The following is a 16212-nucleotide window of genomic DNA, read 5'->3' as shown; positions in this document are numbered from 1 at the left end:
TGGCTATCTGTGTATGTGTTTATTTTCTGTGTGTGTGTGTTTTTCCAGGAATCAGTACACCTGCACTGGCTGAGTGGGTTGGCTCAGTGGGCTGGTGTGGAGCTCCAGCAGTCCCCCCCAGGCCAACTCTGTCAGGCCCTGCCAAGGTCAGCCTCTTGCTGGGGGCCGGAGAGGGAGAGTGCGAGGGCGGAGGTGGGGGTGGAGGCTCCACCATGACCACCAGGGCCTTTGGTGCAGTGTCCAATAGCAACTGCATCTGGAGAGGAAAAGCCTTTTGGACATACAGAGAGGCAAGTGAAGAATATACCATTCAAAGACAAATAAGCATACACACAAGCAAGCCCACATACACAAACAGACACAAACACACACACATGTTACCGTTTAAAAGTTTGGGGTCACTTAAAAATGTCCTTGTTTTCCAGGAAAACATACATGAAACTAGTTTGAATATGAAACATAGCAAAAGGAAGATTTCTAATTGAAATAATAACTGTCCTAAATACTTAGCTTTCGTCAAAGAATCATTTGCAGCAATTACAGCCTTGCAGACTTTTGGCATTCTAGTTGTTAATTTGTTGAGGTAATCTGAAGACATTTCACCCCATGCTTCCTGTAGCACCTCACACAAGTTTGATTGGCTTGATGGGCACTTCTTACTTACCAAACAGCTGCTGTGAGTAGTTAATGTAGGGTATAATGTGTCAGAATGGTGATTTATGGCCCTGGAGGGCGGGGCTTCCATATTGATGTGACTGGTGGGCGGGACATCCGGTTTGTAGGGTGGGACTTCCGGTATGATGTATGTTAGGGTGGGACTTCTTGTATGATGTGTGTATGTGTATGGGCGGGACTTCAGGAGTGACGTACGCATGTCCGGTGACTTTGTGATTTATGATTACATTGATGTGTCCGTGTTTGATGTTTTACAACGTCTGATGAGCAAAACAGACTAGTGTTATAACAGGTGGTTGTGTTTGATGATTAACAAATGGCCCTTAGGGTTCCGAAATGTTAAATTCCCAGGCAATAAATAATTGTTGTGTCAGCTGTAAGTTGTTTGATGTTCAACAAATGGTGTTCGTCAGAACTAAAACCCCCAGTGTTTAATCTTCTGACAAGTGGTGCAACAGATGGCCTACAACCGGTGGTTGTTAACATTTCATGTTTTATGGGTTGATTGGCGTGGTCTGCGTATTTAAATCATGCAGACATCGGTGATGGTCATTCAGTCTTGCCTGAGCGAACGTACCTCCACAATACAAAACATGGAGGATTGTGCTACGATCAATGTTTTGGGTGAAACGCCGGTGAAAGCTAATATCTTAAACGCCGCTCATCGATTTGGTAAGAAATTACAGATGGACCGCAGAGATGCAATCAACATGCCAGCCCTGAAAAAACCGATGCAGAGTTTAACCCGAATCCATCAACTACACCAAGATATGTTGGCACAGGAATGGGGAATGGATAATGGTCGGATCGGTAGATACATTTTCAACCCAGAGCTACCGGAGGTGGCATTTTATGAATTACCCGAAGGCCATGTGTTTAAGGCTGGTGTGACCGATCAAATGGTTTTTAATGCCGGATTATGGGCCACCTTTCGAAAAGTGTTTTATTTGGGGCCAAAACAAGGCCCACATAATACAGTAGATGTACTGTTTAAAGTTGTCGAGGGGTTGAAAGAGTATGACTCTGTTAGATTGGAGCTATTTCCGGAAAATGTCAGCGGGGTAGATTGTGACTGTGGGCGGATCGACTGACGTAGGACCCTGAAGCCCGCCTTAAGCTAACACCGACCTCAACACAGCATAAAAACAGACAGACTGCCTGAGACTATAAAGCAGTTGGAAGAATTTTACGAAACATGTCTCAAGAATACAACCAAGCGGTGATTGAAGAACCCAAGGCCGAGGACTGGCTATGTGACACCTGGAATGACAACGCTGAAGCCTTCTACAGAACCGCTGACCCAGACAGCTCGATTCCACCAGCATACACTGCAAGGAACTACCACTGCATTGAATGGATTGGTGATCAGCTGGGTCCTCTTAATCTGTCATACATTTCAAATGCTAACAAGAGTTATCACAAAATGGACAAACACCTTGTCCCAAAAGTTTTAAAGATCATCAAAGCAACAATGGGTATGATTCTGGAAAACGTTTTAGGGGTTATTCTACACAAAGCATGCATCGGATGTGAAGTGGACCACCCGAGCCAGACAAGACATTCATGTCTGGAACCGCCTGAGTATTATTTTGAGGCACATTATGATGACATTGTGGCGATAGTTTTAACACCGCGACTGAAACGTGTTGGTCAAAGCTTTGCATCTGGTTTTCACGCACCGATGACTGATGTTCAGGAGGCCGCTGAGAACTTTCTGCATGAGCTCAAGTTGGAGCCGAACATCACACAGAGACTGAGTGAGAACAGGGATGAATACATGAACAAATTTAATGAGGATAATGTATGCGACGCAGCGGCGTCATTGTGTGATGAAAGCAAAGAGTCTGTTGTCTAAGGCCAGGGTAGCTTCAGTTCTCATGTTAACATGTATATAAACAAAGACAATGAGAAGTCTGAATGTTTGTGTAACTTTTCTGAATATCTTGGTTGTGTAATTTCGAAAACTCAAATAAAACGATGTTAAACATGTATTAATTCTCATTATTGCTCGAACACGCTACGATGTCTGAACAGGTTATGAAAAGTATTTACTACGAACCGGCAAACCCTGGTGCTTATGTGGGTAGAGAGGGTTTGAAAAGAGCATACTTGGAAATAACCGGGGAGATCCTAAAAATGGTGAGGCCGATGACTGGCTGCTCGCCCAGGATGCATACACGCTACACAGGCCTGTAGCTATACATTTTAATATCAGCTGGATTTGGTTGACATGAGTGCTTACAGTGTGGAAAACGATAACATGAAATGTATGTTAACATGCATAGATGTATTAAGCAAATACGCATGGATTCGCATGCTGAGAAATAAAAGTGCTATCGAGGTAAAGCGAGCATTTGAAGACATTAAAAGAAGGAAGAACACCGCAAAAAGTACAAACGGACAATGGGAAGGAGTTTTTTAATTCACATTTTGAAATGTTGATGTAGAAGTACAACATAAAACATTTTGCTACAGGAAATGATGTCAAAGCGAGTATCGTTGAGAGATTTTATAAAACAATTAAATCACGAATGTGGAGGTATCTCACAGCTGCCAACATTCATCGCTATGTTGAAGTTATTCAAGATCTAGTTCATGGATACAACCATAGCTACCATCGGTCTATTAAGATGAAGCCTGCTGACGTTTGTGAAGAAAATGTTAGATTAGTTCTCAAGAACCTGTATGGCACAACATTAACGAGAAATGGTAATCAAAACTACAAGTTCCAGGTTGGGGATACTGTGAGACTCTCAAAGCTGAGAGGTGTGTTTACAAAAGGCTATGAAAAAGGGTACACAGATGAATATTTTACAATAACAGAATGTATTCCTCGGGTACCTCCTGTATATAGAATAAAAGATTATGATGGTGATGTGATAGTTGGGACCTTTTATGAACAGGAATTGCTGAAAATAATCGTGGCTAAGGATAAAACTTTTAAAGTGGAAGCAGTTTTGAATGAGAAAGTACAGAAAGGGAAGAAAATGTGTCTTGTGAAATGGCTTGGTTTGCCTGAGAAATTCAACAGCTGGTTACCATCGGAACAAGTGGTTGACCTAGAATCTGGATAAAACTCCAGGATTTTCAGGATCAATTTATTTACATTGACTGCGATCAGCATGGGTGACAGTGGTTCCCACATAACGCTGCCCAGTAACTCATCGAGACATGTCTATCCAAGCAATACGAGTTTGTGCTATACCATAAAACTTGCCAAAGCAATAGATTTGAAAGGTGACTGGGAAGTATCTTTGATAGAATTCCAATACCCGCATACATGGAAGACTTTTACATGGGGTGAAAACGCATTTGAACTACATGACTTGAATAACGACAAAACTTAGAAATATGAACTCAACACTAGTTATTACAGCAGCATATTAAAACTAGTGACAGATATCAACAGTTATATAAACAGTTATATGGTGTATGGGTGGGGTACGATTAATTTAAAAATAGAATGTTTCTAAAAGGTGAGCCCCAGTTTAGTTTGAAATTTTGTGCAAAACTGGAACAGATATTGGGCTTAAAACCAGGCGAGTTTAGTAGGTAGGGCCTATCTAGCAGAGGACGGAACCTCCTGATTGGACAGAAGGACTGCCTGTCTTTTAACAGGAAGGAGGGGTGAAAAACACGGAAAAGCGCCTATTTTCAAAACATGAGTACTCCCGAAGATACTTTCGCTATTATAATGAATTTTGATGCAGGGCATACACACGACGTGGTAATTGATATGTTGTCAACCAATAACAACATCAGGATGAGTATACGCACTTTGAAGTCATGTTTGAGAGAAGCAGGGTTGTACAGAAGGAAAAACTATTCATACCTGGATGAGGTGAGACGTGCCAGAGCTGTGTGGACCAGGGCAACTATTCGGCTATCGGACTATGTGGCAAGTACAGCAAAAACACAAGCTGCGTATTAAGCGACACACAGTGATGAGACTGCTCCAAATTCGCCATTCCCTATGTCAAACACCTGTGCAAATGCCCTGAAGCTCCCTTTCCTTGAGACCGACAGTGTCTTTAAGACAAACATGGAGTTTGGCTTACAGAATTCTCCAGGCTTTGGGTGCATTTAATGCTGTGCCAAGTCTGGATTTTGCCCAGTCTTAAACCTGCAGTTTATAAAGCATAAAAAGAGTGCATGCTCAGTTCAAAGTATTTTAATGTGTATTATTTCTGTTCATTACTTTGTTCAATGAAAAATCACAGAAAAAATGATAAGTGCAGGTCACATTACAAGTAACCGTAAAATTGTTCTCCGCTAAAATGTATGTAGTTTCACATTTGAAACAGTGTATAACATGTGCTTGCAAACAAGCTTGTAAACAATACCTCTTGAAAAGAACCAAGTTTCTTTGGTTGTTCAGACCTACACACAGTTAACTTGATGGTGAATCAGAAAATAAACAAATATAGTTTGGGAGTTACATTTGACTTTAATGTATGTCTCCACTCTGGTACGACACTGCATATACTGAACTCCACTTGCCAAACATGATACTCAATAAACAGCTAAGCCACATTTGAGAAGGTTTTCCTTTAACATCTGGCCTTTAAGAGTGGGCTGCAGTAAACCATATTTATAGGCCAGCTATTTCTTTCAAGGTGACATATAGTTCTGAGGCTGACTCCCAATCATGTGGCTGCTGTAATCCATTTTTCTCAACAGTCTGTTGAAGATAATCCTGGATGTCTGGATCACTGCATGAATGAAGAGTTTGCCTTGACTCTGGAAACTTTTCCAGTTCCCTGTCTTCAATTGCCAATACACAGTCCTTTGCAGCAAACCTGCAGAGTGACACAATAATTCATCATAAAGGGAAAACATGACTCCAAATCCAAATGTATTTCCAATAATGTGTGTGGTGCAATTTATGCTTTAATACACATTATATATTTTTGTAAGAATGGATATAGTCAATTCATTGTCAGTTGATATGAGAGTTACCTGTGAGGTAAGAGATAGAGTTCGTCTGGAGTTCCCCCAGGACATGATGCATGTCTGGAGAGTCTAATCCTGTGCTTATTCCAGAGGTCTGTGCTCTCATCCAGGTCTTTTTGCAGAACATTACTGAAGCAGAATCTCAATAAGTCCTGATGTTCATGGCTGCCATTAAAATGTCCAGAGTCTCTCAGGTCTCCAAACAGGTCCATCCAAAATTGAGCCCTAGGAATACAATTGAAAGTAAGGCTACTTATTTTACACAAGAGCACAAGATTATAACTATTGAATAACTATATAAAGTAAAGTAGGCTACAACAAAACACATTAATGTTGCTGCTGCCAATATCAGCAAAATAAATCTGATAGTGTGAATGCATAGGTGGAAAGACACTGCATGACCCCTCAATAATGCATGTGTGGATATGACTGCAGCAGAGGGCAGCACCTGTCAATTAGGCTACCTGAGATCTCAGAAACACTAGGAGAGTGAGCGCTGTCAGACACAAAATGATTAACACATACAGGAAGATATTTCTATGCGGTCTGTTGTGCTAAAGAGTGATTTCAGTCCACGGGCACAACCTATTAAAGCTACATGGTCCAGTTTTATGTGGCCAGCTGCTTTTATCAGGATGATAATATACAAATATACATAACTAAATATCCGTGGTAACAGCAAATACATATTGGACCTTTTTGAAAGGTATTTTTGAAACTTTATTGTTACCTAATTTAATCGAATTTGCAGTTTATAGCGTGATCAGGCATGACATTAACGTGATTACCATCTACTATTTTATATTCATTTGGGAAAGATTAGAGCCCACCCAGACTGTTTTACCTGCTGAAATACTTTTTTATTTGACTGAAATCACTTTTTGGCAGATGAACACTTTTTGCTGTAACACAATTACACAATTACGCAGTCTGTATGCTCGTGTCTGAGGGTACACCGTATTGCAGCCATGGTGCCATTTTCAGTCCCATGGTCTTGTAGTGTTCTCGCATCCGTTCCTTGTGGATTTAGTTGCTTCAGCAGTCTCATCACTGTGTCGCTTAATACGTAGCTTGTGTTTTTGCTGTACTTGCCACATGATGTTGTTATTGGTTGACAACATATCAACTACCACGTAGTATGTATGCCCTGCATCAAAATAATTCATTATAATAGCGAAAGTATCTTCGGGAGTACTCATGTTTTGAAAATAGGCGCTTTTCCGTGTTTTTCACCTCTCCTTCCTGTTAAAAGACAGGCAGTCCTTTTCAATCAGGAGGTTTCGTCCTCTGCTAGATAGGCCCTACCTTTTCCGTTAGAAGTTAATGTCATTGTGTTTCATGATTTGTTGAAGTGTTTTCGTATTTGCTGTTGTGTTTTCCTATTTGCCTTTGTGTTTCATGATTTGTTGTTGTGTTTCATGATTTGTCGTTGTGTTTTATGATTTGCTGTTGTGTTTTATGATTTGTTGTTGTGATTTGCACTTCAGGGCCAACATAGTTATGTCACAACAAACAAAACAGCAGGATGGTTCTGGATTGATGGTTATGACTCAGGGTTTTAGAAAGAGACCACCTGGTAGGAGGAGCCTACCCAAGAGTAAAAAATGCAAGAATGAGACAAAAACAAGAGCCGTGGTTTAAAGAGGACATACACCCCGGAGGACACTCAAAGGGAACACGGCAAAGCTGCATAAGAATATATTTTAGAAAGATGGCACTCCTACACCGTATGTCTGGTGAATGTATGAAAACAGAGTTGGATTTATTCACTGTCCCCTTCACACAGACATCTATTGAGAAAAATAAATACATTGAAATACCGACCCTATCAGCAATATCAGACGCAGCCCCTCTGGAGTTCTTTATTGCTGGGAATGGCGAAGACTACGTTGATCTAAACAATACTTTGTTGTACCTACGTGTAAAAGTCACTAAACCGGACGGAACTAACATTGATGCCGGTGCACGTGTTGGGGTCAACTATCCGATAGCCACCCTATTTTCACAAGTGGATGTCTCCTTGGGTGATCGTTTAATTAGTCAGAGTAGCAACACATACCCCTACAGAGCCGTTATAGAGAGCATTCTGAATTATGGATGTGATACATTAAAGGCACAGTTTTCAGCTGGTTCGTTTTACAAGGATGCCGCAGGTCACATGGATGTTAAGGACCCTGCAGGCGAGAACGATGGACTTACAAAAAGGGTTGCCTATTCAGCGGATAGTACAACATTTGAAATGATTGGCCCTGTTCATAGCGATATCTTCTTTCAAGAGAAACTTATGTTAAACGGTGTTGATATAAAGCTTAGGATGGTACGCGATAAAGATGAGTTCTGCCTTATGGGGGTCGGGGATGTGCGTTATCGTTTGCATATACTATCAGCATCACTATTTGTCAAGAAAGTGTCTGTTTCGCCAGCCGTGAAACTTGGACACGCTCAAGCATTACTCTCAACCAATGCCAAGTACCCAATTGAAAGAGTGTGTATGAAGACATTTAGTTTACCGGCTGGGGGTCGCATTTGCAACCAGGAAAACCTATTTTTAGGACCTCTACCAAAATGTATTATAATCGGATTGGTGGACAATGACAGTTTTACAGGAAGTTACACAAAAAATCCATTTAATTTCAAACATTATAATTTGGAGTTTATGGCTATGTATGTAGATGGTCAGCAATTTCCTAGCAAACCATTCCAACCAAATTACACAACAGGGTCAGCAGTGCATGAATTTTACCAATTGGCCTTAGCTTCAGGAAAACACCTAAAGGACCAAGCCTTGGCTATTGACAGGTCGGACTTCTTACATGGCTATGCCCTTTATGCATTCAACTGCGCACCCGACGAGGAGTGTGGTCAGCACCTGTCCTTGATCAAGTCAGGGAATGTACGACTTGAGATGAGGTTCAGACAACCACTACCCCACACAATTAATTTAGTTGTTTATTCAATCTTTGACTCCATTTTCGAAGTGTCAAAACCGGCGACAAGTCATGGTTGACTACTATTAGGAAAATGGTGTGGAAATGAATACCGCAGAGTGGACTAGTGTGGTGAAACAATTTTCATCTAGGACCCATTTCTATGGTGTGCTGGCAAGCAACCAACGTTCCAGTAGAAAACCTCCAGATTGGTTGATGGTTTTTCTTTTCCTTGCGACTGAAGTGTTCTTTCTAGACATGTATATCATTTTGTCTTTTTGTCTCTTTACTTTTCGGAGCTGCGATTCTGTTAAGGGTATATTTCCGCGCCTTAGATTAAGCGCTATTTCACAGAGTGATAGAATGAGGATGGTGGATGCTGATTCTAAAATAACTTTTCGTTGACTTGCCGTTGCCTTAAATATAATCTTCAAAAGTGGTACATTTCTACAAATGCGTTTAGACATGATCAAACTTTCTTAGGAACGTACATGAAAGGCCAATCCTCTGAAAAAAACTCTGTTCTCAGACGGTTGTCTTCTGGTGTTGTAGCTTTAAAGTCAATAAGTAAATAACCAAAAGGCGGATGTGTTGCATATTTAAAACTCTCCATGAAGAATCGAGAAAGACCGGGGTATATCTGTCTGCCTAAAATACTAATCTGCTGATTGTCGCGGGGGTTTTTAAACAAGATGAGGTAGTTTGTGTTCAAGTTAATAGTTCTACTAGATTTGCCTTTAACAAACATGTTTTGGACAAGGTAAATTGCACTCAGGTTACAGTGGTGTGAATATTGTGTGAAAAATCTCTCCATCTCCAAACACTCTGATGCACTTTTCATTAAATCGTCAATAATTAAAAGGTTGTTTTTCTGAATCGGTAGCAGATTATCATCACACAGCGATGTTGGTATACCTTCTATCAAAGTAATGTCCCTTACCTTCAACATTTCGTCATACAGCGGTTGCCAAAATGAATAAACCCAGACGATATTTTGAATTTCTTTGGAGAAAACAATGTCAGCATTATCCAGCAACATCTTCACAAAATATGTTTTACCAGAGTTACTGGGGCCACTAATGACACAGCTGAACGGGTGTTGTAGTCGTGGGTCAAAACCGCTATCCATCCTAGACTGTGGTTTAGTACCAGTAAGGCCTTATTGGTTTAGTACCAATAAAGGCAGTACACGCTTGTTGTACACAACATTCAGTTTTTCAACGTGAATGTTCTTTTATCTCTAGCAATTGTGTCTGCATTAGCAAGGACATGATCATCATCACCGCCCTCACCCCGTACAAAGTTATCAACCAGTCGTGTCAGCGTCTCCAAATTATCAATGGTTGTGTTGTAGCTGTTGAGCGTAATGCCTTTTGCTTTGAGACAGGTCAGACCTTTAACGGTTTTGTAACCATATGTCTTTGGCCCACCACTAACAAATTGAGCTATGCTGTCACCATCTGGTAACTCATCGGTCAAGTCACCTAAGAACGGGCCCAGTGGGGGCACCCAATCCTCAAGGCGTGTGACAAAGATCACTGAATCAGTTTCTGTGTAGAGTACACGTCTATCCAACTTTTCCAAGAGTGAATGCAACTCGCGTCTAGCATAAGCGGTCGTGAACGCGGCAGCAAAAATGTTGCCGTTACGTGGTTTGATTGGTGTCTGTTTTGTGTAACGCCACTGTACCATCGCAACAGTGTCTAAGATGAATGAGAAATAACCAACATCTATTTCACTGGATAAAAGGTAGTGGCTAAACTCCTCTGGATCTGTATTAACATTGTGTTCATTATGTTAGTCCGCTCACCCATCTTACCCCAAAGACTATTCATTGCCAATTTAGCTAAAGATCGCCTAGCCCTGTTTACAACAATGTTTTCCTTGTCAAGCTGCACACCCTCCTTTTCATGATATTCACAGATATACTGGTCTTTAGCCTCACCGTCAACCACACTTGTGCTTTAGGAATGTTCTCATGTAATCTGCAAAAAGATCATCTGATGTCCTAGTGAAATCCCAGACTTCAAATATTTCCACAATGCGATTAACGATAAAGCAGCGTTAACCAGCTCAATAGAAACCCAGGTACCGGTTAAAGATCTTTCTGAATCAGTATGTGAACAATCAGTTACCTGGTTTTCAGACTCTGCACATAATCTATACAAGGGAAATAACAGCTTACCGCCGACCCTGTGCGGAAAAAACGGAGTGATAAAGGCCTTTCGGTGGACACACCGTAGCCTTAACAATACCAAAGTAGGTGTCTAGTGGTTTGAAATCTCTAAAGATTATGTCTGGATGCCCAATCAGATAAGTATTTGTCTTGTTGCAGAATGGGTAAAGACTACAGACATCGTTATACTGAATAGTCTCCCCTTCTCGAGCCGTAAACTTCAGATGAATCGCATTAGTACGACTGCCAAAAAGAGCATTCCGAGGGTCAAGGCACTCTGGAGCATCAAAGGTCTTCAAGAAAGCTTTGACATCTGCGGATGTGTTTTTAAGCTGATTCCACTCACACTCCCATATGTATTGAACATGTACGTTGTGTTGTTCTTTCAAAGCCTCTAGCTTTGTCAACCATTGCTGGTGCATCAACCCGTACTGAATCTTTGTCACTGGATTGATGTTTGTTGAACAATGACACTTTGGGTGACCGTGCCAGAAACAACATAGAAATTCATAGACCGTGCTCAACCCATCGCGTTCTGCATATCCATCAACGCAGTAGGCACCGATTTTCACTTCACCCTTGTTCAGGGCGTGTTGTATTGATATATTCTCATCGGAGGCCACATATTCAAGCCACTGGATTGAGCTGTTTGAGAATGTCTTCTGACAACGGTTGTAGTTGTCTGAGGGGACCAATGCAATGGTGTCCTTGGTGAGGAATCTGTTGCAAAAGACTGTCATGAAGGCCGAAGCAATCGTAATTGACCGGAATGGGTCAACACCACCACACTCCAGGAACTCGAGTCTGTAGCGCATACAACCCTCTCTCAAGATGACCGCATCATTCACGCAGTAAGCGTGAATTTCATCCTGCATGACAAAGGAGTCTGCGGAAACAGTTGCGTACCATTGCAAAAACTCATCTTTTTCTTTAGCCATCATGGTAATCACACCATAGTAATGCGTTTCCGGATGGAGGCCAGCATAGTTCTCATTCTCCTTGATATTAAACTTGTAAGGAAAGTAGCCTTTTTTGGAATCCTTAAAACCCATAGCACGTGGCAAGGCCGACAGCTTCATAGGTAGGAAGCAATGACTATCAATGTATCTCTGATTGAATGTGCTGTCTGTAAAAATCATGAGCTTGCTACCATTAGCAACGAAGTGTCGTGCCAATACCATAGTTAGGAAGGTATTGCATCAAGATGTAACCATCAAAACCTTTAAAGTTGTGTGCTATAAATGTGTAGTCATTATATTTCGGTTGCCTAAACTTTTGGAAAAAAGCAGCACCACAACCATCTCGGTATCAAAGCTTATCGCGCACACAAAATCTGCAGTGTGTGCACCATTCACCGGATTGGCAATTGTCTCGAAATCACAAAATATGTAGCGCTCACTGGGGTCCTCGGGCTTGGTTGGTTTTATAAAACACTGATGATTCATTTCAACCGTCAGATCCACGTTACAATTGGGGCACATGTTAACCATGCACCTGTGTGCTTAATAGTTGGTAATACCAACATTGTAAAAAGGCCGCAATTGACACAATATTTCTTCTGGTCACACCTGCTAACCCAACGATCCACACTTTTGTGGTGCTTCAAGCGTTTATGCTGGCTATAACAAAAATCTGAATAACATATCCGTTTACAGTCAGGGCACTGCTTTGTGTTACGGGGGTGGTTATGGCAATCGTCATGGTTGTAAACATAGCTGTAGTGTCTGTCTTCATGATCACCACGGGTGTTGAAACCGGTATAGCACCACATAAGACACACCCAGAAAACCCTTCAGATTCATGATGCCGTTGAAGTGGTTATTGTGTAAGTACATAAAGACGGTTCTAGGGTGTGTGTCCTCACTGTTTTGAAACTTGGTAAAGTGACCATCCCGTGTTTGGTGAAAGATAAAAATTTTACACCCTGTTATTTCGTCAAACCGAACAATATCTGTGAATGCCACATAATCATCTAAAGCTAAACCAGCGCTCGTATGTAACTCACGACCACTAACCAGGGCCTCAGGATATGTGTACTGCGGGTTCAACATACCCATCAAACAAACAGAAAAATATATAAATGCCTTTTTTTTTTATTGATTATTTGCTCCATCAACAGTGTTTGAGCTTTACGTCGCGGGGCACCACCCTCACGGTTTTTGACAATTTGTACCACCAGTTCTAGTGATTCATCAATCATAATCTCGGCATTACTCTACATAACACTTTCAAGTAAATTGCCAAACGTGTGTTCATTATATTAATCCGCTCTCATGGTCACATGTACGGGGTCTATCAGAGATTCACCAATCAACTCAATCTGCAGACAATCACCAGGACCGTGTACAAAGTCTGAGGCTCTAACAATCAAAGTATCCACTAAGCTCGGTTAACAAGCCTTGTATTTGAGGATTATTGTGTGCATCGCTGTGTAACCAAGTCATGTTTGGTTCATTTGTATTTTGGGGTGTGATCGATTGATTATGTGTCTGAGGATGTTGTCTGTTCCGTGTCTGGTCTGTTGTTAGCATTATCTTTCGCCATTTCTCTAGCTTAACGTGTAAACAACGATACACTATTCAGGTTAAAATATTCTAACTCAAACATACATTTACATACAGCGCAGTTTTTGATGGGTTGGCGGTATTACCTTCAGCTTTCAAGCATGAAAGAAAACAATGAAACAAAAATCCCCTCATGGTGTGCAGCCACAAGGTAGGGTGTCCGTACTCCGTATCATCACCGGGCTGTCCTCAATCTGTTGGAATAAAGAATGTTGTACCAAGGTTCAGCTGTATGCATAGTCAATTGTTGATAACACTTTGGAACAAAGCTAAACATTTCTGTAAATATTACACAAATACACAAAAAGTATCTGCTCAGGTTTTGTAAGATCACAACCACCCAGTCCAACTGACACAGATGCTGTTCACTTGGTCTAAATGCAAATAGGATTAACAAGCGTATACAGGTAATTCAAGCTGATTAACAATGTCAAAAGTCTACTTACCAAGATTTGAAGGCCCAAAAATGTGTTTACCAAACACGGCTGGTGTTTAATTCTGCTCAACCTAAACCGGAGATTTAAACAGGCAATATGAAAGACAGCTAAAAATGCATGGATTGCGCAATCGTAAAATGAAGTTCAAATGTCTCATTTGTTAGCGTTTGTAATTGCAGCACAATTCAAATAAATTACTTCCAATAAAATAACTTGTACTTACAACAGAAACGATATACTCCACGCTTGAAACAACAGCTGACTGGATGCTGTGGGTTTAATTGCTGTCTTTACATCGCAGCCGGCGCCTCCAGCAAGTCTTTGTCATTGGTTACATGTCATTGTTCTTCACGTAAGATAAAAATTGTGTTAGAACTATATAGGCTGCAATGATTAAAATTCAGGATAAAACGTAACTATTTAGTTCTGTTGATTGTTGTCGTATGACAACCAAATATATTGATACTTCCTGTCTGGTAGAAACGCAATTCTCGCTAATTTTCGCGGCTCAGCTGTGACATTGCGTCATATAATTTTATATAATCAACGATAAACTAATCTGCTTATATATATAAACGCCGGCGATTGTCACCATATCGCCATTAATCTGTTCAACATTTAACAAACACAAGACCGTAATACAGCAATCAAAAATCAGATTTCAAGAGTTGGTCATTACGAGAATGCAGATACTACAGTATTTTTTTTTATCAACGTTGCCTGTTATAAAAACATTTCTACCAATGTGTGGAAAACAATCTAGCATTGATCCCCGTTGTACAATTTCAAAAGACGCCTTTACGAATGTTTTAATTACCTGAAATAACATATCCTGACCTGTCAACGAGTCGCCGTTGTTCATGCAAATTTATACGATACCTGGCAGGTAACTTTGTAATGTTTTGCCCTGTAATGCAACTTAAAAGTTAGTGCTTACTTAAAACAACCATTTTTATTACAAAACTCAGCATTGCTCATACATACACGTGCCTAAATCCATGTTTTTATTTATAACAATATTTTAAAACCCAAACCGCGACACAATCCACCTTTGCGTAATGTGTGGTTGGCCCTGGCCATGACTATTCCTTTAGAATAATAGCATTGCTCATGCACTGTTAGTTTGCTGTAGTGCTGTGTTGGACAACAAACCATGAAACACGGGATGATTTTCAACCCGCATATAGTACAGTTTGTAATATTGTTTATTAAGGGTCAGTTACTACAGGGCAGATATCATCTTAAGGCCCATCTCCTGTTAAAATGAAAAGGGGGCTGAAACTCTCCAAATCGTAAGTCCGTACCCCCTTTCTTTATATCTTACACAAAATGCATGTCTCTCATGTGTAACTCTGTGCTTGTGGAAAAACACCATGTTACATACATTGTAAAACATGGTAGTTTACATCTGTTGTACCACATGGCACCCTGGCACCCTTTTGTTGAACAACAAACAACTTACCGCTGACACAACACTTATTTATTGGCCATTTTGTTAATTAACATTCCTGAACCCTAAGGCCCATTTGTTTATCATCAAACATAACCCACCTGTTATAACTCTAGTCTGTTTTTCTCATCACACGTTGTAAAACATCAAACACATCAATGTAATCATAAATCACAAAGTCACCAGACATGCGTACGTCACTCCTGAAGTCCCGCTCGTACACACGTCATACAGGAAGTCCCACCCTACAAACCGGATGTCCCGACCACCTGTCACATCAATATGGAAGCCCTGCCCTCCAGGGCCATAAATCACCACTCTGACACATTATACCCTCCATTAACTACTGCTGTGCTTTGGGTCATTGTCCTTTTGTAGGAGGAAATTGGTTCCAATCAAGCGTATCGCATGGCATGGCGTTGCAGAATGGAGTGATAGCTTTCCTTTTTCAATATCTCTTTTACCCTGTATAAATCTTCCACTTTAACACCACCAAAGAACCCCCAGACCATCACATTGCCTCCACCATGCTTGACAGATGTCGTCAAGCACGCCTCCAGCATCTTTTCATTTGGTCTGCGTCTCACAAATATTCTTCTTTGTGATCCGAACACTTCAACTTTGTCTGTCAAATCTTCCTCTGTCCAGTGTCTGTGTTCTTGTGCCCATCTTAATCTTTTCTTTTTATTGGCCTGTCTGAGATATAGCATATTGTTTTTGCAACTCTACCTAAAATGCCAGCATCCCGGAGTTGCCTGTTCACTGTTGACATTGAGACTGGTGTTTTGCGGGTACTATTTAATGAAGCTGCCAGTTGAGGACTTGTGAGTATCTCTTTCTCAAACTAGACACTCTAAAGAATTTGTCCTCTTGCTCAGTTATGCATCGGGGCCTCCCACCCCTCTTTCTATACTGGTTAGAGACAGCTTGCACTGTTCTGTGAAGGGAGTAGTAATAATAATAAATAATAATACATTATAGTGCTTACATTATAGCGCTTATATAGCACTTTTCCAAAAATAAAAACACA

Source organism: Esox lucius, chromosome 16 (assembly GCF_011004845.1).
Source record: "Esox lucius isolate fEsoLuc1 chromosome 16, fEsoLuc1.pri, whole genome shotgun sequence".
Taxonomy (NCBI): Eukaryota; Metazoa; Chordata; class Actinopteri; order Esociformes; family Esocidae; genus Esox; species Esox lucius.
This window is presented reverse-complemented; position numbering follows the sequence as displayed.